General features: G+C 42.5%; 1 pseudogene; it reads right to left on the reverse strand.

Moving 5' to 3' along the window:
* Positions 1-15748: 15748 nt before the first annotated feature.
* Positions 15749-15866, reverse strand: LOC126237619 (5S ribosomal RNA; annotated as a pseudogene).
* Between the last annotated feature and the right edge of the window lie 10290 nt (positions 15867-26156).

Raw genomic sequence — 26156 nt, forward strand, 5'->3', positions numbered from 1 at the left:
GTGCATTACACATCAGAGGTGACACCGGCTGCGTCACAGAGTTAATGCGACATTCGTTTGATCCACCGTGATTGTAAAACTGTCTGTGCAGCGGAGAATCTTCGTGTATTAGATCAAAAGAGTCTAGTATGGATATGAAGTGTTCTAAATTTGCATGTAGAATCTGTACTACACTGAAGAGCCAAAGAAACTGGTACACCTGCGGGCCCCAGCGAGCACGCAGAAGAGCCACAACGCGACGTGGTATGGACTCGACTAACGTCTTAAGCAGTGCTTGTAGGAATTGACACCATGAATCCTGCAGGGCTGTCCATAAATCCGTAAGAGTACGAGGGGCTGAAGATCTCTTCTAAACAGCAAGTTGCAAAGGCAGCTCAGATATGCTCAATAGTGTTCATGTCTAAGGAGTTTGGTGGCCAGCGGAAATGTTTAAACTCAGAAGAGTGTTTACGGAGTCACTCTGTAGCAATTCTGGACGTGTGGGGTGTCGCATTGTCCTGGTGGAATTGCCAAAGTCCGTCGAAATGCATAATGGACCTGAATGGATGCAGGTGCTCAGGAGAATACTTCCGTACGTGTCACCTGTCAGAATCGTATCTAAAAGTATCAAGGGCCGCATATCACTCAACACGCCCCACACCATTACAGAGACTCCATCAGCTTGAACAATCCCCTGCTGACATGCAGGTTCCATGGATTCATGAGGTAGTCTCCATACCCGTGCACGTTCATCCGCTCGATACAATTTGAAACGAGACTCGTCCGGCCAGGCAACATGTTTCCAGTCATCAACAGTCCAGTATCGGAGTTGAAGGGCCCAGGCGAGGCGTAAAGCTTTGTGTCGTGCAGTCATCAAGGATACACGAGAGAGTTCTCGCCTCCGAAAGCCCATATCGATGATGTTTCATTGAATGGTTCGCACGCTGACACTTGTGAATGGCCCATCACTGAAATCTGCAGCAGTTTGCAAAATGGTTGCACTTCTGTCACGTTGAACGATTCTCTTCAGTCGTCGTTGGTCCCGTTCTTGCACGATCTTTTTCCGGCCGCAGCGATGTCGGAGATTTTATGTTTTACCGGATTCCTGATGCTAACGGTACACTCATGAAATCGTCGTACAGAAAAAATCCCCACTTCATCGCTACCTCGGAGATGCTATGTCCCATTTCCCGTGTGCCGGCTATAACACCACGTTCAAACTCATTTAAATCTTGATAACCTCCCATTGTAGGAGCAATAACCGATCTAACAACTGCGCCAGACAGTTGCTGTCTGATATAGGCGTTGCCGATCGCAGCATCGTATTCTGCCTATTTACATATCTCTGTGTCTGAATATACATGGCTATACCAGTTTCTTTGGTGCTTCACTATAATTTTTTCCTTACATCTTATTTAAATATTTTACCAAATAGTTTCGAAGACTTACTTGTCCACTGTGGAATAGCTCTGGTTTGAATCCCTCTTTGTGGAGTTTTTCGGGTATGCAGTTCGACCAATGCCTCGACAAGGCCGCCTTCTCAAATGGTTCATAAGTTTGACAGTTTTCAGCTGTTTCAGGTGCTAAAACATGGCTTCTACTTGAATAAAACATGTAGTGAAATGTATTTTTTTTTTTTACTGACCGTGATCTAGTTAACACTCGTTCAAGAGATTTGATTGTACGTAACAGGATGAACATTTTTCTTGTCAGGGTAAAAGCTTGAAACCGTCTGCGGTTCAGTAAGCTTTCCTTCAGCAAACATGGATGATAAAGAAGGAACTGTCCTCGTCCCAAAGGACATATGATTAGGTGACAGACAAGCACGATCTATTTCATTTCTATGCATTGTATTTTATGGTGTGGGACTATAATAGTGACCAACTGCTCTAGTAATACAGGGCGGTGTGTCATGAACTACTTCTTTGACGGAGAACAACTCCCGCTGCAAGTTACTGATCTGAGGTGTGATACTGTCACCCTATTTAGGTAAATCTTTATTTAATTTCGTTTTGAAATAATTTAATTCTGTCGTAATTGATTCCTTTGAAGTGCTCTGTGAACATTTCAGTAACAGACTGTTGAATAATAAATGGTAATTCTGCATCCAATCATTCATTTCTTATTCGAAATCCAAATTGAAAAATCCTACAAAAAACTTTCCCTCTGTGCGTCCGACTGTTCTTCATCTTAGCCTCTTATTCAACAGTTAAATTGTCTATCTTTTCATTTAGCTCTCGTACCAAATTTTTTGTGTAAGTCAGTTTATCAGTTAATTTTGGTATGCCGTCTTGGTATGTGGTTTTTAGATCTGAGATTTCGGTTGTTAAAGTGTCCTGTTGCGATGACAAATTTGTAAGTTTGGACGACATTTCATTTTGCCGACACAACACTCCATTATGCTTAACTGACATTTCACTCAGCTCAGATCTTATTTTAGACAGCATTTCATTTTGCTGTAATGATAAGTATTCGAAGTTCATTTTTATCATTGCCTCTAATCTTCGATGTAATGCCGTTCGTTGGTCATGTGTGGGGCTGGTTGGTAGAATAATTCCTTTGCTCTCAGCTTGCGACTCCATTTCGCGTGCTGGAGCGTCCGTGTTTCCAATTGCTAGATCAACGAATTCGCTAGGTTCAGTATATGATTCTACTTCATCACATGTCTCAAATTCCATTTTCGTAGACATCTCCATCTTTACTATAATACCAAGATGGTTGAAATTATGTGAGTGACCTTACACACTTTAGTTTGATAAAACACACAAATAATAACGCTGGACTTGAACTTTCTAGAAAGACGACGTTAATTTGCTGAAACAATGTAGAGGCCTTGTGCCATTTTGGATGCACGCGACACAAAGTCAGCCGTCTTATGCAACACAACTTTGAGATCGTTAAAAGTAATTGCTAAAAATGTTAAATGACCATACTTTGGATAACAAATGGGCTGTGAATGATAAGTTTGGCAGATATTAGCTATGATACACGCAATCAAAGAAGAATAAATAATGTTACCTTTAGCTTACACATTTCGTCGTGATGCAGTTTATTGACGTCAGTGCTCATAAAAATCTTCTGTTGTTTATTTTCTAAATTTCCATAAGCGTTTTGTTAATATTACTGTCTTCATGATTCTTCGACTTCCAACGATTTTCCTTTCAATAGTTAGCCATTTTCGTTGTATATGAAACACATACAAGAAATTTGTAACAATGCAATGACAATGAAATTTCATGCACAGAATATTTGTCAAATGGTCCTGGAAGACAGTCGATAGTATAATGCTATCTTCCTCCTCTCAACGTTTTTTAGACGATTGAGATTTAAGTATGAATGTAAAATGTTGGTGAAGGAAGCTCACATTCCTTTCTTGAAAAGAGGAGAAGGAAAACCTTTCGTTATAAATTGAAAAAAAAGGGGTGAATTCCTATTTTCTCTTCTTGTTGGCATAAAAAGTTCTACAAAATATCTTTTTTTATCCAGGCAAATTACGAACCAAGCACAGAAGTCAAATTTGAAAAGCAGTGAGCTTCATGACTGAAAATCGAATTAGTTTTCAGCGCAAGAAGTAGTTTGCATAATAATCATAATTATGCTAATCTGACTTCGTTAAAAACATGGATTGTAAGCTCAATTTGCAAATATTGAAATGAAGCGCTATCGTTGCATGTCCAAATCGACCACTTCCAACTAGTTTAAGTTGCTGAAAAATATACAGAAGCCTTCATCATCAATTCAGAACAGGAATAAACACCGAAGAAACATTAACAATATCAATTATTTTTTCACCATATGACTTAAAGCACAAAAAGTTACACCTTTTTAGTATCATGGCTCGAGGAAGAAGAACGACGAGTATACACTTTCCGTACCTTTTAACAGGGCAACATCGAAGTTAAGACAGGTAATAATTATGATATTGGAATGAAGTTCATACTCTTAGATATAGCCTTATCACTGATATAATTGAAATACAAAGGTTTGCTTCACTAGCCAGGGCTTGTGAGTTGTTAAAAAGGGATGCATTGTAGATGCAGTGACAAGAACAACAAGCAGATTTCGATCTTATAAAATCTAAATTATCTAGGCAAAACAATTGCACTTTCTGGATTTGTCACTGACACTTTTATGTAGGATCGGACAGCGACGATTATGCCATAGGTGTTGTATTACATCAGATTGGTGGTGTCAACAACAGTACGGAACAAGAAATGATAGCATTCGCGAGATAATCATTGACTAAATGGAAGAAAAAGTATTCACTAATGGAGAGAGAAGCATTAGCCATCATCCGGATGTTTGCCAAATTCCGATTTTATCTTTTGGGAAAGCATACATTTGTAATGACTGACCACAAGTCACCATCTTTTCTTATTATATTGTGACTTATGCAGCGTCATTACATGTATGGTGCTAACAACACAATAATTAGACTTTGATGTAAGATATGTGCCTACAGAAATTGACATGATATCTGTCACAATAGTTTGCATTTCTGGAAATGAAGAACTATTGAATGTAAAGAGATAAATGAATGAATTTTATCAAAAGTGTTGAGGGAGAGAAGATTTCAGAATTGTAAGCAAGACGCAAACGACATCCTAAAATGGTGAAGGATATACACATTAATATTAAGAGGCCAGGATTACAAATTACTGTCTAAAAGAATAGGGAACTTTGTTTAAAAGACGCAATCGTAATTCCGTTCAGTGCAGAGTCTTTTTACCTCAACATGCTATTTAAAGTCTTGTAAGGTGTATTCACAACGGCTTGCACATTTTTTTTATGGAAATACACATCAAAACTTCAATTTTTAAGAAAAGAGGAAGAAAGTCGGCATTATTATGAAGACATGTGACGTACGCCAGTAAAATAAAGTGCCTGCTGAGCAATGCCAAGGTGTAATGCACAGCATAATCCCAATTAAACCATATTAGATGCTTTCACCTGACATGTACAAGCCTCTTCCGCACTCCAGATGAAATTTTATGCAGATAATTGTCGTTATGGAAGTGTCCCCAAAATATGTAAAATTTTACCTGTTTTACAAAACCACTAGTAAGATTAAGGTCAAAAACAAACGAAATTTCATAAGGAGAATGGCACTGCAAATCCTAAAAACAAAATAACAAGAAAACTGACGCTTGAAAGAACAGGCAAGCAATGAAGTGTGTTTTTCGTAAAGTTGATGGGATGGGTTCCAGTGAGAACGCATATTAAGGTGTCATCTAAGATTATCAATAATATTAAGGAGTTCCATCATTATTTTATAAAGCTATTTCGTACCAGTAAAACTGCAGGTCCAGACTTTTCGCTTGTAATACATTATCTCTGCAAACTCATAGAGACTGCAGCATACTGAAAAAAAAAGCTATAAATGACTTTATTGTATCATGGAATGTATGATTTCATTGTGTTATTAATAGCCTACATAACTGTTAGTCGTAGTGTTGAGAAGTGTATGTTAGCTAGACTCTCCCAAAACAGCAGTTATGTGAGTGTCACACGCGTTATAGATCTGTGTGGCAATATGTCGAAGTTCGCATGCTACTTTCAACTAATCGTAAGAAGAGGCAGTGGACGAAAGCTTAATCACGTTTGTGTACATGTATGTGATTTTAAAGTACAGAGATGAAGATACAGCGATGCACGTGCTCTCATTCAGTGACAGAAGGACCTAGTGTTTTGTCAGGGGAACTAGGGGTCCGTACTGGGCATGGTCGAGTGTCACCACCATGGCTGAAAGCTGCCGTTGGCATAACTAGAGATTCTACATCCTGCAGTAGTGTGTCATCATTATATACAACACATTCATAAGAGTCTGGGTGGTCAGCGAGCGCCACACCCCTAGTGCCACCATTGCTGCTGAAGTGTCCAATACCCGCTCATATTCCTATTCTTAAAATAGTGGATTTTTTACAGTCTCTCCTGCCACACAGTACCTAACGGCATCACACATATTACCATATGCATTTACTACGCTGTCATTGCTGTATTCTATGCTATGACTATTATAACAATAAATAAAAAATGGACAAACAGATTGATAAGCTATGCATGGATAAACGAGCTGATATGCAGCATAAGATGTAAGATTTCTATAGGATATCTACATTGCATAGCAGTGTATGCCCCAGAGGAAGGGAGAACGAGGGAAAGAGAAATATTTTATGAAGATCTGCAGAAAACACTAGATAAGACAAATAAGAATGACTATATTGTAATTAGCAGAGACTACAATGCAAGAATAGGAAGGGAAAGAATAGATAATATAGTTAGCTATGCTAGAGAGACTAGACAATAGAACCATGTTAAGAGATTTTGTAACTTTCAACAACTTCAGAATATTAAACTCTTTCTTTAAACACAAAGACATACACAAATACACATGGTGCGCTAGGGGATTTAGAACCATAATTGACTACTTCGTAGCAAACCAAAATACAGTTGTTCCATTCCAGGATGTGCGTGTATATAGGGGGTACGACATTAACACAGACCACTTCCTGCTACAAGCAAAAGTTGCCCTAAAGCAGAGATGGCATAAAACACGTAAAAAATCACCAGAACATCTAAGGGAGGTATATAAAGTCTACTCACTAGGACAGGAGTCAATCAAGAATCTTTATCAAAGATTTTTAGACACAATAATGGCCACACTTCCAGAATCAGAGCGTATTGAAAATGAGTGGGAACAGATTAAGAACACATCAAGAACTGCAGCCAGTGAAGCTTTAGGTAAAACGAAACACAGGAAGATGAAAAAGGACACTTGATTTGGGCAAAAGAAACTGAGGAGGCTACTGAAATAAAGAGAAAACTATATAAAAAATATCTACAACACTCAACTCAGGAGAATAATTAAGCATACAAGAAGCAGACAGCAGAAGTGAAAAAACTAAGCAGGAAGTTCCATCAAGACGGTTGAGATAACTTTGTTGCCAGGATCGAAAACGATGTCCATGGGAGACACTTGCACATAACATGGTAAGACACTTGAATAACAGCGAAAAGGATGTGGCAGATATCAACGTAATAAAGAACAAAGACTCGCTGCAGTATTACAAGGAAATGTGGAATGATGAAACGAACACAGAAAATGATAAAGATCTTGAAACAAATCGCAGATGACCAAGTGTTAATTTCGAATAATAAAAATGGACTGCAGAGAGTTGCCTACAAACTATACCAAACATGCCAGATATAAAATATATCAGTATCCATACAAAAAACAAAAGCCATGGCTTTCTGTGGAAAAAATCCAGTAGGAACAAAAATAATAATTATAGGCAAGAAGATTATAGAGCAAGTAGATAGATTCAAATTTCTAGGAACCATGCTGTCATATCCTATATCAGAAAGACAAAGTTGAGAAATTTAATTACTTAAATGGCTCTGTCAAAGAGCCCTCCAACGTAAAGTAAGATTTTATAAAGTAAAATTTTATAAAATTATGTCAGTACCAACGTTACTATATGGAAGTGAATCTTGGGTAATGAAAAAGAAAGATAAAATAAGATTACAAGCCAATGAAATGAAATTCCTCATGTGCATAGCAGGATACACGAAGCTAGACTACAAAAGAAATACAGATATCAGGAATGAATTAAATATTTTCAATATAAACTGTAAGGTTGACGAATATCAACACAAATGGATATCCGATCTGTTACGAATGGACAAATCAAGATTACCACTACATTTTTGGCGATATACTCCGCCAGGTAAAAGATCCGTTGGAAGACCTGCAAAACGATGGAAGGACCAGGAGTAGCTGCAACAGGCAGAGGGAATGCCTAATGCATGATAGAAGAAGAAGAAGAAAACTATTATAATTTCAGTGCATAGAAGAAAAACCAATACAGTATGCAGGGTGTGCAGAGTATAATGCACATAATTATGACTTGTTAGTTGCTTCATAAGAAACTGTTTGTAAATACTGTATGTTGTATGGATTTCATTTCGTCCACAAAAACATTTCAAAATAATTTTATTTATGTTTTTCTGTTAGCTTATGAAGTAATATACCATGCGCCAAGCTATAATTTTAATGTTCTTTGAACTGCTTTGTTGACATTAATTGTTTGGTATATAGGATGCATGTGCATATACATATGGAGTGCATACATATTTGCATATGCAAAAGCATGTGCGAATATGTATGCACCCCATATGTACATGCATATGTACCCTAGATACCAAACAATTATTGTCAATTATCATAATTTTACTGGCTATCAAGCTGTTGTTTATATAATTAATAAGTCTCGAATGTACAAAGTATTATTCTACTGCTTGTGCAAGATTTTGTGACAGACATTTAACGGTAATATTATAAAATATGATGTTCCGATTTTTCGGTGTATGCAGATTCATTTTAGTAAACGTTGCTAAAAGACAACATAGAATTTTTCTTGTTTAGTTGTGCATATTAAACAGAAACATTAAATTATTTCTCTGATATTCAAACAACTTACGGGAATTCAGCCAGGTAATACTTACAGCGACCACCGATGTTTCGGCGGGAATACACCCCGCCAATTTCAAGGTACAAACTGCAATGGGCAGACCTCTGACTTTGGTCATCTTTGGTGACACTAGTGTTCAATGTGTGTGTCTGTTCGCCGGCCGTAGTAGCCGTGCGGTTAAAGGCGTTGCAGTCTGGAACCGCAAGACCGCTACGGTCGCTGGTTCGAATCCTGCCTCGGGCATGGATGTTTGTGATGTCCTTAGGTTAGTTAGGTTTAACTAGTTCTAAGTTCTAGGGGACTAATGACCTCAGCAGTTGAGTCCCATAGTGCTCAGAGCCATTTGAACCATTTTTTTGTGTGTCTGTTATCTTTCCTGAATAACTCCAAGAACACGAGTTTTAAATTTGCCTGTACATTGCCTGTCCGTTGGAGTTTCTGCCTTGAAAATGGCGCGGTGTACTCCCGCCGAAATATCGGCTGTCGCTGTAAATATTACCTGGCTGAATTCCCGTAAGTTGTTTGAAAATTGCATACGCCAGGAGAAACTAAGGCCTCACATTTCTTTGATTTCTGTGAAAGTTCTGTTGGCATCTTTTCTATATTAGTAACATATTTTTTTTACTGAAATATATGAGGATAAGACTTCAAGATTTTCATAACTCTAGACACAGTCAAGTGTAAATATCTTGTTGCCTTTCTCCATTACATACTTTCTCTACTTTGATGCTCTTTATGTGCTATGATGCAGTACGGCTAGGTAATACATTATTATCATATGCTATAAGGAATATTTTTGGATTTTTCACTATTTTCACTCTTCACGTAAAATTTTTTATGTATATATGCGGATTGAAGCTACAAATGAAAAATTTTACCATGGCCAGGATTCGAATTCTGATCCCCTGCTTGCCAGGCGAATGAGCTAACCAGTGCACCACTCTAGCAGAGTGACTTCGCACAACTGTACGAACTACCCTGGCGCACCTCCCTCCTCAGTCTAAATTCCTGTTAACGCCTCAGCCCACTTGGTATTCTCCCCTGAGACGTGAAAATGTCTCTGGAACCATATAGTTTCATTTGATAAAATTGTTTTGTGTTTTATCTTTGAAGCTCAACTGGTAGTCATGGTTGAGGGTGCACATATTATGTTGTATTAGGCCCTTGTAGCACTGAATGGTTCGATACACACATGTGCAAAATGCAACACACTTCTGGACACTGTTCATTTATTACAATCACTGCTTTTCCATCCTGTATTACACACTAGCTGTGCTTGCGTATCAGTAATTCTGTTATGATGGGTGACGGTGAATAAGTAAGCTACTGTCTGTGTAATAACATCACCTGGTTTCACGAGTCTGCCTGTTTGGGTAATCATAGCTCATGATTTGCTCCCCATTCTCTCCCCTCCCGAGCTGTCACAATGGATGATGGATCGGCATGCGCTGCACACAGAATCACTGCTGAACAGTGCGTACAAAGAGACATGGGTAGGAGTGCAATTCTATGTAATGTACTATGGAAGTAGTGTGGAAGTATGGATTAAGCATATTGAAGAGAGTATACACGTCGTATTCATTACTTTTAATCGTATCACGTAGCACATATCAACAGATAAGTGAATTTTCACAAATATTATGAAGTTCAAAAGTCAATGCGGCAGTTTTTCACGCGTCTCAATGTTCATGACGTCGTACATCCTGACCTATGCGTCGTACAATGACATGATCTTGCAGGTACATTTAGTGTCATACGTGAGCACTGTCTGCAAAATGTGCTCGACCACAATCAGTAGTAAAGAACTAATAAATTAAAACGTCAGGCAGTCAGCGATAATTAATATGCGATATTTTTTTCCTTTCATCATTTGGTGGAGGGTGTCAGCGAGAAAAGTTTTTTAAAGATCTACAAGTATGTGTGGAGGTCGTTGCAAGTCATTAAGTGCTCTCGTTCTCAAATGTCGTATTAAGAAAATCTCGGTATTCACGCATCGTGGCCTAAACTTAATTTTCAACCCGATCCACACTCCTTGATAGGTAGTTAATTCTTACCCATACATCGTTTCTTTCAAGACAGGAAGTGATATATGTACCAAGTTTGGCTCAAGTCGGTCTGGTGATTTCGAAGGAGATGTGGAATATATGAGGTGCGACAATAAAGAAATGAGACTGATGTGAAAAAAATGTTTCTTACCGTTTTAGTCAAGTTTAGTGTTGTCTCCTTCACAGTAGTTCCCTTCTGATTGCACACACTTTTCCAGCGCTTCTGCCATTGATGATAAAATTTCTGGAACTCATCTTCTGTAATATCCTCCAAGACCCTCGTCACAGCTTTTTGGACATCCTGTGTTGTTTGAAAATGGTGTCCCCTGACCGCCGTTTTGACTCTAGGAAATAGAAAAAAGTCGCACGGAGCGATATCTGGTGAATAAGGTGGCTGTGATAGTACTGATATTTGTTTTGAGGTTAAAAATTGCTGTACTGACAGAGCAGTATGGAATGGCGCATTATCGTGATGCAGAATCCAATTATCAGCAATGTTGGCACGGACACAAAGAACTCTTTTACGAAGTGTTTCTAAATGTTCTTTGTAGTAATATTGGTTAGCAGTTTGTCCAGGAAGCACCCATTCCTTATGAACAGTTCCCTTGGAATCAAAGAAGCACACAAGCATGCATTTCACTTTTGACTTTGACAAGCGAGCTTCTTTTGGTGTGGGCGATCCCTTTGAGCACCATTGCGAACTTCGGCGTTTTGTCTCTGGATCACACTGAAAAAACCAACTTTCATCACCAGTGATAACACAGCTCAACAATTCGGGATTCATTTCCGTTTGCTCTAATCGATCGGCTGCCACATTTTTCCGCGTTTCTCGCTGTTGTGGTGTGAGATTTTTGGGGACTATTTTTGCACAAATCTTTCTGATACCAAGATCTTCAGCTATTATTAGACGAACCATTTCTCGATTGATGTTCAGTTCTTCTGCAGTCATTCTCACGAATAATCTTTGATCAGATCCTACGAGTTCATGCAGCCTGGCCAAGTTGATAGCTGTCCATGAGGTTGATGGTCGTCCACTGCGGTCTTCAACATTCGTTCTGCCTTCACTAAACATTTTATGCCAATGAAAAACTTGAGCTCTTGACATAACCTCCTCTCCAAAAGCCTTCTGAAGCTTAACGTAAGTTGTCGTCACGTTTTCACCCAATTACGCAAAAAGGAATGGCATACCGTTGCGCAATATTATGCGGTTCCATTTCCGTGACGAGAGACAAAAACACGTGTTAACTTATTACAGCACAACTCACGACTGAGCAGTTGATCGATGTGCCGCTTGGACTAGAAGCAGCTTATAGACCAAGGTCAAAGATATTGTGCCTACGCAAGCCTGCTGGGTTGCCACATCTTGCAAAGAAAATCAGTCTCATTACTTTATTGTCGCACCTTGTACACACACAAATGTATCAAATGGCTCTGAGCACTATGGGACATAACTGCTGAGGTCATCAGTCCCCTAGAACTTAGAAATACTTAAACCTAACTAACCTAAGGACGTCACACACATCCATGCCCGAGGCAGAATTTGAACCTGCGACCGTAGCGGTCTCGCGGGTCCAGACTGTAGCGCCTAGAACCGCTCGGCCACTCCGGCCGGCTGTACACACACATATATACATTTTTATAATACGTATGGATATATTTTCTTCATGATCCGATTTTTATGAAACAAAGCTTATACGGCGCACAAACTATACTCAAGTTACCTGAGAACACTCCACAAACATTCATCTAGAAGTTTTGGAGATTAGCTTGTTCAAAGAGACAGAAAACAAAGCTTCAGTAAAACTTTAAATCACGAAATCTTTCCTTTTTTCTGCGGTCCAGGTTTTATGAACTAAAGTCTATACGGGCCCCATGGAAAAGTTTCCACACCAACACTTGTTTGTTACATTCAAGCTCTGTAGGTGCTAGGTACGATGTTATGTTTGCTTACAGTGTGCTTGTGTGTCCCTTGAGTGCACTGCAACCTGATAATTAATGTGTGACAGTCCAAGCAGTAAGTCCCGAGTGAGCGATGGGATTTACCAATGCACAAAACGCCGACATGCTCGTGGTGTATGGAGAGTATAGACAGAATGCAATTCGTTCTTGTTCAGTGTATGCGGCAAGATGTCCCAATAGATGTCAACCATCACGGAAATTATTTAAGCAAGAGGAAGACGTATGAGTCAGGTAAGCACCCTATGCATTCTCCATCGACCTAGGTTCCATCACTACCACATCTCTTTCCATCAAGAGCTGCTTGGAAACGATTATGAGGATCATGTTAACTTTTGTACATGGGTATTAAGATAGGAAACTGCAGATGTAACATGTATTTAGGGATGAAGGCACATTTACCAATCATGGCCTCGTAAACCGCCAAAACGTGCACTATTGGTCTGTTGACAGTTCCCATTGGCCTCGTCAGGAAGAACGTCAGCATCCATGGAGCGTAAACATTTGGTGTGGATAGTAAACCATCAGCTCATAGGCCTTGTTTTCATAGAAGGAAGACTGGAAACGCACAAGTATCGCAGCCTCCTAACAGACCATCTTCCACGGATGCTAGAAGACGTTCCTCTGCAGACTAGAAGGAAACTGTGGTATCAACATGATGGTTGCCAAGCCAATAGTCCACTAAAGCACGTCTTCACAAATTACTTCCTTATCGTTGGACTGGACGCAGGGGACCTGTACCTTGGTTGGGCCATTCTCCAGATGTGACACCTGTAGACTTTTTTCTGTGGAGAAAAGCTGAAAGAAGCTGTCTACGAAGACATACCAACTACACCCGATGGAAATGAAATGAGCGTTTGGCGTCATTGGCCGGGAGGCCTGTCACAGGACAGGTCCAGCCACCTGGGTGCAGGTCTTATTACATTCGACGCCACATTGGGCGACCTGCGTCCCGGATTGGGATGAAATGATGATGAAGACAATACAACACCCAGTCCCTGAGCGGAGAAAATCCCCGACCCAGCCAAGAATCGAACCCGGGCCAGTAGGACGGCAATCCGTCTCGATGACCACTCAGCTATCGGGGCGGACACTACACCCGCTGATATGCAACGACATATTATTGCAACGTGCTGAAATGCACAAATCGTTCCATACCAGACTGGAAGCGTGTATTGCCACTCCAGTGTTCATTTTGAACACAACGCGTGGTGGTCAACTGTCTCGTTATTCGTCAAAATTCACATAACTAGTGTACGCACTTGTGTTGTTCTTTAGTGTGTCCTACGACAGGTATTGTACAAGTGTCGGTGTAGGAACTTTTCAAAATACGATATCTCGTAAACGACTTCGCTAAAATCCTGCCACAAATATCGCTGACATTCTAATGTACCCCACTTTTAGTCTGTTAATCTCAATAGGCATTGTTCCATTCAAGAAAGTGTATGTTTGCAAAAAAAAATATACTTTCAAACTATTACCACAACTGTTGATTGGCTAACGTTACGGGCTCCTGACTAGCAATCCATTCTGTGAAAACCGCACATCAGTAGCACTTTTCATCTCCGCAATATTTTCAGTGCAAGTTTTAGGTGATTCATCCTGTATAAGTGGAGTAGGGACGAATGGGAAATCATTCTAGCGATGATGTAGGCTCTCAAATGGTGAATCCACTGACATGCGACTTTGGCAAAGGGTAGAATCTTGTTGCCGTGCGCATGCGAATGAATATCACGGAACCGGTGGAGCCGGTCGGCTGTTCGCGTGCTACTGCCGTGGGCATTCATGGAAAGTGACTGAAGGATAGTGACAAAATATTGGACTTCCGCGCCTCATTCCAGAACGTGAATGGCGATTTACGTGTTCTGCAGAGCAGGAAAGGCGGCGGTAACGCTGGAGCAGTTACAAGTGTTTCGTAGCACCTCTTCAGCGCACATTGTTTAACAAGGAGTTCCACAGCATACTGACCCAACGAGATCGTCATTACAACTACAATGGGCACGGGATCATCGAGAATGAGCCATAGACCAATGGAAACGTTTCTTGTTATACCAAGCCGATGGACGTTTCTGGATACGTCGCTATTGGAGCAAATGGCTGCTCAGAATATGCATCGCGCCATGAATGAAGTATGGTAGCCGCAGTATTATGGTGTGGTAGACATTGACCTGGGATTCTATGAGACCTGTAGTGGTGCGAAGGCACCATGACAGCGGTATAATACATGAAAATTATTGCGGTTTACCTGCATCCCTTCACGTGTGGTGCTTTCTCAAATTGCTATATCATCCAATAGGATAACAACTGTGCTACAGTGGTTTGAGGAGTGTGGCAGTGAACTCACGTTAGGACCTTGGACGTATCTGGGACTTTGTCGAACGACAGCTCAATGACCATAATCCACCCTAGTAATTTATTGAAACTGCGTTACCTGTACATAGATATCTGGTATCACATACATCCTGAAACGTTACATAGGCCTTGTCGATTCCACACAACGCAGAAGCGCAGATGTATTGCTTTCCACATGTCACATTTGTTTCTCAATTTAATACACAGTGTATGTATACATTTCAAATTTCATTCAGTTTTCTAAATTATGTATTATCACGTAACCTTAGAAATAGATTACTGCTTGTTTCTGGCCTCAACATTAGGCATGGTTTGGCACTCTTCTAAGATTAGCGAGTAAGACGTTAGAGTATGCCTGAGAGATATTTGCTGCTTTGATGCTTGTGTGAGAGGTACGTGCTTGGTAGCAGTCCGCGCTGGTCTGGTGCTTTTATTGTGTAGAATGTGACTGTGCAGATCGATGATTTGAGTCATAACTGGTCGCACTGTGACCCTTGATGCCCAATGCGACTACGACACATCTTTACAAGCACCAGACTGCAGTTTGCACTACTGCTCAAAAAGAAAATTCATGGGTGATCGTAAAGACTAAGACTTCGCAGACGCAACAGCTGCGGCAATCATTGGCTTGAGTCTTTGGCTATCCAACTGCTCATCCCTCACCTTCCTTTTATCCGCTAGATAAACGTTAACAGTAGCTATTCTGCATGGACTCTGATCAAATTTTCATATACTCCGTAGAACAAGCCTTGGAAGGCGCGACGGGACCGACCGACCCCCATGTCAATCTTAGCCCACAGGCGTCACTGGATGCGGATATGGAGGGGCATGTGGTCAGCACACCGCTCTCCCAGCCGTATGTCAGTCAGTTAAGGAGACTGGAGCCGCTACTTCTCAATCAAGTAGCTCTTCAGTTTCCCTCACAAGGGATGAGTGCACCCCTCTTGCCAACAGCGCTTGACAGACCAGATGGTCACCCATCCAAGTACTAGCCCAGCCCAACAGCGCTTAACTTCGGTGATCTGACGGGAACCGGTGTTACCACTGCGGCTAGGCCGTTTCAAATTTTCATGTAAGCCGTACTTAATTATTGCTGTAGCGTTAAAAACATAAGATATACATGCATGTTTAGTTGTTTACTTTCTCAAGAATTGTAAAGCAACTACGGACAACTTGGCCACACAAATGAAGAACTTAGTTGTTTAAAATTGTCAACATTATTTTTATATAAGCTACTGTAATCTCAGTAGCTACCTGCGTTTGTGACTAATTTGAATTTCTGACAGACTACGTGAGGATCGGAATTCGCAATGTCTTTACGTGTTTATTTTATGTTTTGGACTTTGAGCAAACTCAGCTTCGACACAACGTGTATTTATAGTCCAAAAGCGAGGCGTATACACAGACGGAAAAAAGTCGCAACAACAAGAACGAGCTTTGCAAGATAAACGAAAGTTGGTAGGATTAAAATGGTTCAGATGTCTCTGAGCACTATGGGACTTAACATCTGAGGTCATCAGTCCCCTAGAACTTAGAACTATTTTTTTTTCTTTATTGTGATTTCATTCCCCTGCCCCATATGGGCAGGGGAGGGCTGTCAGCGGCACAATCCGCCACTATTCAGCCGAGAGACACGACAACTAAAACAAGAATAAAATGATACATACATAAGGAGATAAAAAAGGGGAACATAAAACAGAGTAAGGGGAGAAAATGGAGGTAAAAAGACATGGACATGTAGACGTTCATGAGGGACAGTTAAAAAAAAAGTCACCAGAAAGTTAAAAAACACAGTTGGCGATTCTTGAAACACAGAGAAGACACTGAATGCGAATGCACAGGTTAAAAGTTGGCCACAGTATTAAAAACACTCTGAAACAACACACTTAAAACGCACTTCGACCACACACGATGAAGAGGAAAACTACCAGGTGGGACCTGCCGAGGGAAAGGTCAGACAGGATGGAAAAGGAGGGGAGAGCATGGGGCAGCTGAGGAAGCGGCGGGATGAAGAGAGGAGGGGCAACCGTGGGTTCACGAAAAGGCAGGAGACACGTGGGGCAGGAGAGGAAAAGGGAAGACAGGGCAGGAGGGAGCGCAGAGACACTGAAAGGAGGCACAAGAGCTGGAGGGGGAGTAGGAGGGGAAAGCAGCTCAGGAGGAGGGAGGGGGAGGAGAGGGAGCCCTGAGGAGGAGGCGGGAAGAGGGGGCTACAGATGGTAGGAAGGGTAGATGTCAGGGCGAAGCTCATCATCCGGGAGGGGTAGATGGTGGAAGTAGTGTTGGGAAAGGAGATGGAGGGTGTGGCGATGGAGAGAGGGAGGGACACAACGGTAAAGGCGCGGCAACTGGTTGGGAGTGGAGAGGAAGGGAGACACCAGGGGGTGAGGGGGGTCAAGGCGGCGGACAATATATAGTGTGCGGATGTGTTCAAGGAAAAGGAGAAGGTGGGGGAAGGGGATGACGTCATAGAGGATGCGCGTAGGGGACGGAGGGCGGATGCGGAAGGCGAGGCGGAGTGCATGGCGTTCGAGGATTTGGAGGGCTTTATAGAACCGGGGAGGAGCGGAAATCCAAGCGATGCTGGCATAACAAAGGATGGGGTGGATCATGGATTTGTAGGTGTGAAGGATGGTGGAAGGATGCAGACCCCACGTCCGGCTGGACAGGAGTTTCAGGAGGCGGAGGCGGTTGTGAGCTTTGTTTTGGATGGTAAGGAGATGGGGAGTCCAGGTGAGGTGGCGGTCGAGTGTGAGGCCAAGGTATTTGAGGGTAGGAGTGAGGTGGATAGGACGGCCATAAATGGTGAGGTAGAAATCATGGAGGCGGAAGGAGCGGGTGGTGCGGCCTATGATGATCGCCTGGGTCTTGGAGGGATTAACACGGAGGAACCACTGGTTGCACCAAGCGGTGAATTGGTCATGGTGGGTTTGGAGAGTACGTTACGAAGGGTAGGATAAAGGGCTAGGAAGGCGGTGTCATCAGCGAACTGCAGAAGATGAACAGGAGGGGGAGGCTTGGGCATATCAGCAGTGTACAGGAGATAGAGGAGAGGGGAAAGGACAGAACCTTGGGGCACGCCGGCAGAGGGGTAGAAAGTACGGGAGTTGGAAGTGTGGATAGTCACATAGGAGGGACAACTTAGAACTACTTAAACCTAACTAAAGGACATCACACACATCCATGCCCGAGGCAGGATTCGAACCTGCGACCGTAGCGATCGCGCAGTTCCAGACCGAAGCGCCTAGAACCGCTCGGCCACTCCGGCCGGCCAACAACTCCAGCATCATCCACAATCAGCATTAACAGTCCCTTTATTGACTGACCAAGTCCAACAGCATGTATAACATCATAGATTATGGGTCGACCTATGACAGCAATCGCACAACTTGCGTACGGGCCGCTAGACGCCGCCGCGAGCGCTAAGAGTGCATTGCGATCGCAGGCGCGCGTGTTGCGTACGGGCCGCGAGGTGCCGCCACGAGCGCAACCGTATATAAATAAGTGCCGACGGAGTTGGGCCCGCTCTCATTTTGTTCGGATCTCATTTTTGCCTATTCTCTTATTTGCTTAGTTGTTTAGCTCTTATTCGTTTATGACTCATGTTATTGTGCTCTCTTTCAGCCATTCTGATTGTTTTGATTTACTCCAAATTGAGAAGTGCTCATTTTCGCATTTCAAAAATGGTTCAAATGGCTCTGAGCACTATGGGACTCAACTGCTGAGGTCATTAGTCCCCTAGAACTTAGAACTAGTTAAACCTAACTAACCTAAGGACATCACAAACATCCATGCCCGAGGCAGGATTCGAACCTGCGACCGTAGCGGTCCTGCGGTTCCAGACTGCAGCGCCTTTAACCGCACGGCCACTTCGGCCGGCACTTCGCATTTCACTTTTGCATATTTCTCATTTTGCTAATAATATGCTCCTCAGCTTTTTACAGTTGAATCGATTAACATAGTCTCATGTACTGTTTGTTCATTTCAGCCTGTTCATATTTTGATGTTCTTTAAATACTGTAATAATTATCGGAAGCATTTCTTCCTTAAACTTGTGTAAAGTATTCTCGATGTAGGATTTGTTCTGTGACACAGGTGTAAGGTTTTGAATATAAATTATAGACGAAACTGTGCTTTAAAAGGAATTTATTTTTTCAGTTTGTACTACAGCAGACGACGATTTTTGATATGAGAGAGAAATCTGAGGGGCGAACCCATGGAAATAGTCTTAAGTGATCCCCTTTAAAAATAAAAATTTGTGTGACACTGAAAGACGTGACACTGTAGGCACAGAAAAATTATATGTATAAAATTATACGTCACACATGGTGTTAGGAAGAACTCCGATCTCGAGTTCAGCTGTAAGTGACTACTAGCGACATACGCTGTTCATTTTGATGGTTCCTTAAATGTGAGGATTGGAACTTTAATAGTGGCAAATATTTATTTACAGCTCGTACAAAATAGACATGTGTTTCATAGTTTTACTGACCTTCAAAGTCGTCACCAGCTCTGTGTATAACCCGTTTCCAGCGATGTGGAAGTCTTAGGATACTCTTAGCAGTGCCAGTCGTGTTGACAGTTCGAGCAGCGCGGTCTATTGCCCGACGAATTTGTAGCAGTTCTGAAGCGAATGCCGTGAAGTGTTTCCTTCAGTGTAGAAATGGAGTTGAACTTACGAGAGCTTAAGTCAGGGGAGTGCAGTAGGTGGTATAGCACTTAGCAGCCCCATCAGTCAAACAAATCAGTAACAGCTTGCACTGTATGTGCTTGAGCATTGTCCTGCAAAATGATGGTCAAGTCCTGCAGAAAGTGTCATCACTTCTGTCTCTATGCTGTTCATTTTTGGAACACAGCCTACGATCAGAAATAGCATAAGACTTGACATACTCTTCTCTTTGCTATCACAGTACTCCATGTCAAATCCAAACCTTCCTTAGAACTGGACATAGTCATTTCCTTTGCACATGTCGGAACACAAACACATACTTTACAAGTCTGATGCTCAAGGCGAACCTATCACGCACCCCCTACTACTAAGTATAATACTTCGTCAATAACTGATTGCTGGCGATACGAAATAATACCACCGTGTCTCAGAAAGAGAGGCGTAATCGTGTTACAAACCGCTGTATGTTAAAAAAAACTGATCCATATTATTATCACAAGCGCTCACAAGTATCCATGTAAAAGTTATACTGGCTTTATAAATCCACATATGGTATTACCTACAAATGACGTAGTTTTTCCAGACAAATACCATGACACTGAATATAGACGGTGATCGCCGGAGTGTATATTATCAGAACAGGAGTGCGGTTACACGTCGCCGACGGAGCACCCTCATAATAAAATTGCCGAATTTTGAAAGTGATTCAACTAAGGAGTATGGTATGAAACCGGTATTTGAAACTCCCTCACGCCATCCCCGATGGATATTTCTCGAGTATTTGTAATGCATTCCGTCTCGATGCCATGTCACAGGTTCTGCGATATATCCACTGAGTTATAGGCAATGATTGATTGAGAAGGATCACAAACAATAGTAGAAGGTGTGATGATTGAGGTCTTAAGAAATGTATACTAGCTTTTCAGATCTCTAGTGCTACGTTTTTGTTAGAAATGATGTCTATGATTTGGAATCAAGTCTTTCCTTTCAACCACATACCTGCATTGGATCGTATGGAGAAGTCCTTTAATGATTACAGCCTTTAGTGAATCATATTTCTGGCACTCATATCTCAAAACGAGCCACCTTTCTCGAACCTATTTGCTACAGTAAAATTCCAACATGGTTTTAGGTAGCCCCTATGCATCTTGCAACTACCCCTCAGACTCTGCGCTATCGTCCCTGCAGCTTTAGGCATGTGATCATTCCACTATAAGTCGGAACTGAGTAGAAGTTGGAGAAAGCTATAACCACTACCTTCTACAACCCATATAGAAACAGGAGAAGCTGAGTTACTGCGACAGAACTGTGTTTTGACCATTCAATGGAAACGAAGCCTGCTCCTGCAACACGAGATAGTATAAAAGACAGTACGGGTACTGGGGGAAGGACTTGGATTGTGCTGCTTCTCCAAACTACAAGCAGGTACTACAGATCCACGTCCCTCAGGGCCCATTCACGTCTATCACTCCAACATTCTATCATCGTTGTTCTGTACCATCTAGCAGAGAAAAATTACGAATTATAAAAGCTCCACTAACTTCATCCGAAAGAGAAATCGATCAGATTTTTACCACATCTCTTCTCCTACATATCGAAAACAAATACTGCATGCATGCTGGCACCGAGCACATGTGACGATCCTACTAAATACACAGGTATTGATCCACTGCACAGACCAGTTTAAAGTGTCATCACCTGTGCTGTAGGAGGATGACCTTATCCCACAGACTATACTGTAAGTCGCAAGAGACGCTCCCTGTGACTCTGTGTCGTTCTTTGAAACATAGTTTTTCTTTCTGCTGTAACACGCTTTGTACACTGCCATATATTTTGTTTATTTGCCACGACTTCGAGGTCTGTGTCAGGTTCTAAACTGACATTAACACGTTCTGATCCATTGCCTTTCGCAGAAAACTAGATGTCGCACGGTGTAAATCATGTTGTTACTGCGGCCGCCATAACATAACACACACACTGGATGATTTCAAATAAAAGACAGTTACAACATAAGGAAAGTGGAAGAGTTTGGTGGCGCTGTGGAGAGTTTCCAAACTGCTGTCCAACAAGTGCTTGACGATCTCTACATTTAAACTCATCTGTCACAGTGCTGGAATAGCTGATGGCTCTGCGTTCCATTTAGAATGATTCCTCATATTGCATTCATGTACGCGATCACTGTTTCAGTGCTATCCATCCCCAGAAGGTGTTGTCCCTCCACCAAAACTCTTTGTCCAACTCAAACAAGCGATGTCAGTCAATCATTATGTGGTAACCAACAGCGTACCAGTGGATGGATGGGATGGGAAAGACACCATCGATGTACTCCAATAATAAGCATCAGAGTTGACAGTGCGAACAATTTTAGCACTTTTACAGTAGTTACAAAACCTTGCAATGATGCGACAGCATGTTTCCCAATTTCAGTATCATGGCTAAGCTGCCCCCTCTCTACTTTGCGAGTGTCAGTGCGAATGTAGATAGATGACTGTTTAGTCAAATTACACCAGACAGCACTCTACATATTTCTTGCACCTCGAGCATAGAGCATAATTTACGATCTATCTCTATGCAGATGGGAGTCAGGGAGCATTCTAGCAGTCCTAGGATAAAATTAGAGACTAAAAGACCGCCTCGCACTGTTTTTGACCAATCCACCCTGCAGTACCATTACCGATTTAATCTGGAGCTGACCAGAAGTAGACCGCTACGTTCTGTGGCTCGTGAATGAATGGAGCTAACCGAGTCCTCGCCCATCCAAGTACACAATATTTCTCCAGATGTGCCCATGTCGAGGAGGTTAGCAGCCCTTATCGATGTATAGTAACAGATATGAAAGTGTTGTGATGTAATAGCAGACAGTTATGAAGAACAAGAAACGGGTGATTTTTATGCATGATGAAGCTCCAGACGGATGGAGTTTGAAGCATTTTATGTAAATCAACTACGCTACCAACTCTAAAGTATTGTTCTGGAGTCTAGTGTCAGTATCTGGAAGATATTAGTAAGAGAGAACATAAACACACGCACTCCTAAGGCACTTCGCACTTAAAACAGGCTATAATGTTAGATTGCTTGAGTTTCCGACCTATCAGTCATGTGAAATGCAGCGCTGTTAATATTCCAATGTAAGAAAGATATTTCCAGCGCATGACATACATTCTTCTTGCAGGTTTCTCTACGATAAACTATGGTACCGAGCCGTAAAACGAGAAAACTACTTCCTTAAAACAGTGGCTCTGTGAGATATATGCACGATACAGCTTTCCAAAGATGTATAGCGTCGACTGTCCACATCCGATCACGGTTCAGAAATTATACTATGCCCATATCAGTCCTATATAAAATGATCGTCAGTAACGGAGAAACCTCTTACAAGGAAACAGATTAACGCATAGGAGCAGCGTCCGACATGTGAAATTACAAGTCATGCCGCCACTAACTCTGCAAACAGCACATCTGTCAAGCAGATGTATACACAGGGGGTTACAGTGTCTCACAAACACCTATCGCTAACTTAGTAATGAAACTGAAGTATCGATTTTACACTTAAGATGCGTCAGGGGAATGGAGTACATCGCATAAATCTTCGTTCGTTTAGAGGAATGTGTCACGTTTCATCACACGTGAGATGAAAGTCCTCTGATGACCGAGAGGTTTGCCGTTAACGATCGCAAGTAGACACTGCTCTAAGACACACAGAACAAGCGGTTGTATACGAGTTGAACACAGACTTTGTCACACAACTGATACATCCTGACGGAACATCAAGAAAAAAATCGTCAAATGACCTGCAGCAACTTCTCCATCTCTCTCTAGTCTACCATTAAATTTTACCTCGTTACAACTCAATCTCAACCGACCAATCCATCCACTCTATGTCATCCTTTAACGCAGATGCAAGTACGTTTAGAGGCAGATGGTTCTCTGTCTTCCTGAAAAGTCTCAAATACAGTAGTCAACTCGCGTGTAACACTGTTACCTCAATAGAGATGCAGAAGAATGCTGCCTCTACGGAAAAAAAGTTACTGTTTCCCTCGTTCCCTTCGCTTCCATGTTGATGTTTCCTCGGATTCATCTTGCTGTCGTATGCTTGTTCCCACGTACAAATTGTTCTGCGCCAAGCAGAAGACACGCAAGTACTTCCTCAATTTCCCCACATTTCGGTGTATAATGCATCAATATATACGTATTTTTCGCAATTCTATCGATTTTTTATGTCAGTTCTACCCATGCGATCATAACATAACCTCTCGTTCTGTGTTCTAAAACTGCACGTAAATGTAGTACAGATGCCAACACATAGCGCAAATGCACTGATCGGGAGATATAGTACAGCACCGTGCTCGATTATAACATGCCGCCTCCACCCCGCATTTTCCACATTTGCAGAGCTTCTGCTCTGTTTTCTGTATGTCTGTGTATGTGCGTATGACCTCCAATCACTTGTGTCGCAAAGTGGTGCCTTTCCACTGGACTTCTGCCTGTGATCAAGCATTTCTCCACTTGAAAATTATGCTCAAATCCGCCCCTTGCCTGACTCCCTTCTCTCTAGACCACCCCTTGGTTGTGGCGGCCGATGCTTCGGTCTATGGTATTGGGGCAGTCCTGGTTCATATGAGTGAGGATGGCTCAGAACAGCCCATTGTGTATGCGTCCAAGACGCTATCTCCAGCACAGAGGAACTATTCTCAGATTGAGAAAGAGGCTCTGGCAATTGTGTTTGCCGTTCAAAATTTTCACATCTCCCTGTGCGGGACGAAGTTCACTCTCCTCACTTATCAGAAGCCTTTGATTACCCTATTCGGCCCACACACACACACACACACACACACACACACACACACACACACACACACACCTCCCAGAGCAAACTGCTCAATTTCTCCAGCGCTGGGTGCTGTTCTTACGAAATTACACATGTTTTCTGATATAAGCCCACCTCTCAACACTCCAATGCAGATGTCTTGTCGCCTCTTCCCTCAGGCCCTGATCCCGAGTTCGACCAGCAGGAATTCCTGTGCTTTCACATTGATACAGCTTGCCACGATACATTGGATGGATTTCCCATCATGGCTGCACAGGTCGCGTCTGCCACACACCAGAACCCCATTCTGTGGCAGCTACTCCAGCATGTGACCCATGGCTGGCCCACCTATCTGTGGCCCACCTATCTGACTCGTTGGCTGAAAACTGAATTCAGCCCCTGACGGCACCTCTCACACAGGCACTTCTCAGTTGTGGTGGGTGTCCTTCTGTTGGCCATGGAGCCTTACACCCATTGGGTGATCATCCCACCTGATTTGCGCCACTGTGTCCTATGCTTGCTACACTGTGGACACTGTGGGATGTCTTGTATGAAGGCATTGGCTTACCGGCATGCGTACTGGCCTGGCACTGATGGCACCATCAAACACTTGGCCTGTGGGTACACCGTGTGCACGTCACCAGGCACGATCATTTGCACCCTGGCCCAAGCCTCACCGGCCCTGGGACCAAATCCATCTCGATTTTGCCGTCCCATTCTTGGGATCGGTGTGATTACTCATCGTGGGTGCATACTGCAGATACCTGTATGTGGTGCACATGGCGTCCACCATGACTGTGTCACACTCACGGCCTTGGCTCATGTTCTCACCATTGAAGGCCTGCCTCGTACCTTGGTCCCCAATAATGGCCCCCAATGCACGGCAGCCTCCTTCCATGCATTCTTTGAGCCCAATGATGTGAAACACAACAGCACCCCTCCATTCTGTCCGTTCTCCAGTGGCACAGCAGAACGATTGGTCAGGACATTGAAACAACAGCTGACAAAAGCGGTCGAATCCTTTGCCACCACGTTGGCCCTCTCCTTATTCCTGAGTATTTATCGCACTATGCCGATTGATGGTCATAGTCTGGCCTAACTCCTTCGTGGGTGACAACCATGGACCCTGCTCCATCTGCTGATGCTGTCGCCTTCGAAGCCCCGCTTCCGATCCTCTCAGCGCTACATCCTGAGCACAGCCATGTGGGCCCACTCATCGATCAGCGATCGTGTGAGACCCAACTCGCTTTATTTGTTCATGATACCCAGAAAATATTAGATACAGGCTCCCAGGTAGATGCTATTTTTCTTGACTTCCGGAAGGCGTTCGATACAGTTCCGCACTGTCGCCTGATAAACAAAGTAAGAGCCTACGGAATATCAGACCAGCTGTGTGGCTGGATTGAAGAGTTTTTAGCAAACAGAACACAGCATGTTGTTATCAATGGAGAGACGTCTACAGACGTTAAAGTAACCTCTGGCGTGCCACAGGGGAGTGTTATGGGACCATTGCTTTTCACAATATATATAAATGACCTAGTAGATAGTTTCGGAAGTTCCATGCGGCTTTTCGCGGATGATGCTGTAGTATACAGAGAAGTTGCAGCATTAGAAAATTGTAGCGAAATGCAGGAAGATCTGCAGCGGATAGGCACTTGGTGCAGGGAGTGGCAACTGTCCCTTAACATAGACAAATGTAATGTATTGCGAATACACAGAAAGAAGGATCCTTTATCGTATGATTATATGATAGCGGAACAAACACTGGTAGCAGTTACTTCTGTAAAATCTCTGGGAGTATGCGTGCGGAACTATTTGAAGTGGAATGATCATATAAAATTAATTGTTGGTAAGGCGGGTACCAGGTTGAGATTCAT

The sequence above is a fragment of the Schistocerca nitens genome, chromosome 2, assembly GCF_023898315.1.
Source record: "Schistocerca nitens isolate TAMUIC-IGC-003100 chromosome 2, iqSchNite1.1, whole genome shotgun sequence".
In the NCBI taxonomy this organism is placed as follows: Eukaryota; Metazoa; Arthropoda; class Insecta; order Orthoptera; family Acrididae; genus Schistocerca; species Schistocerca nitens.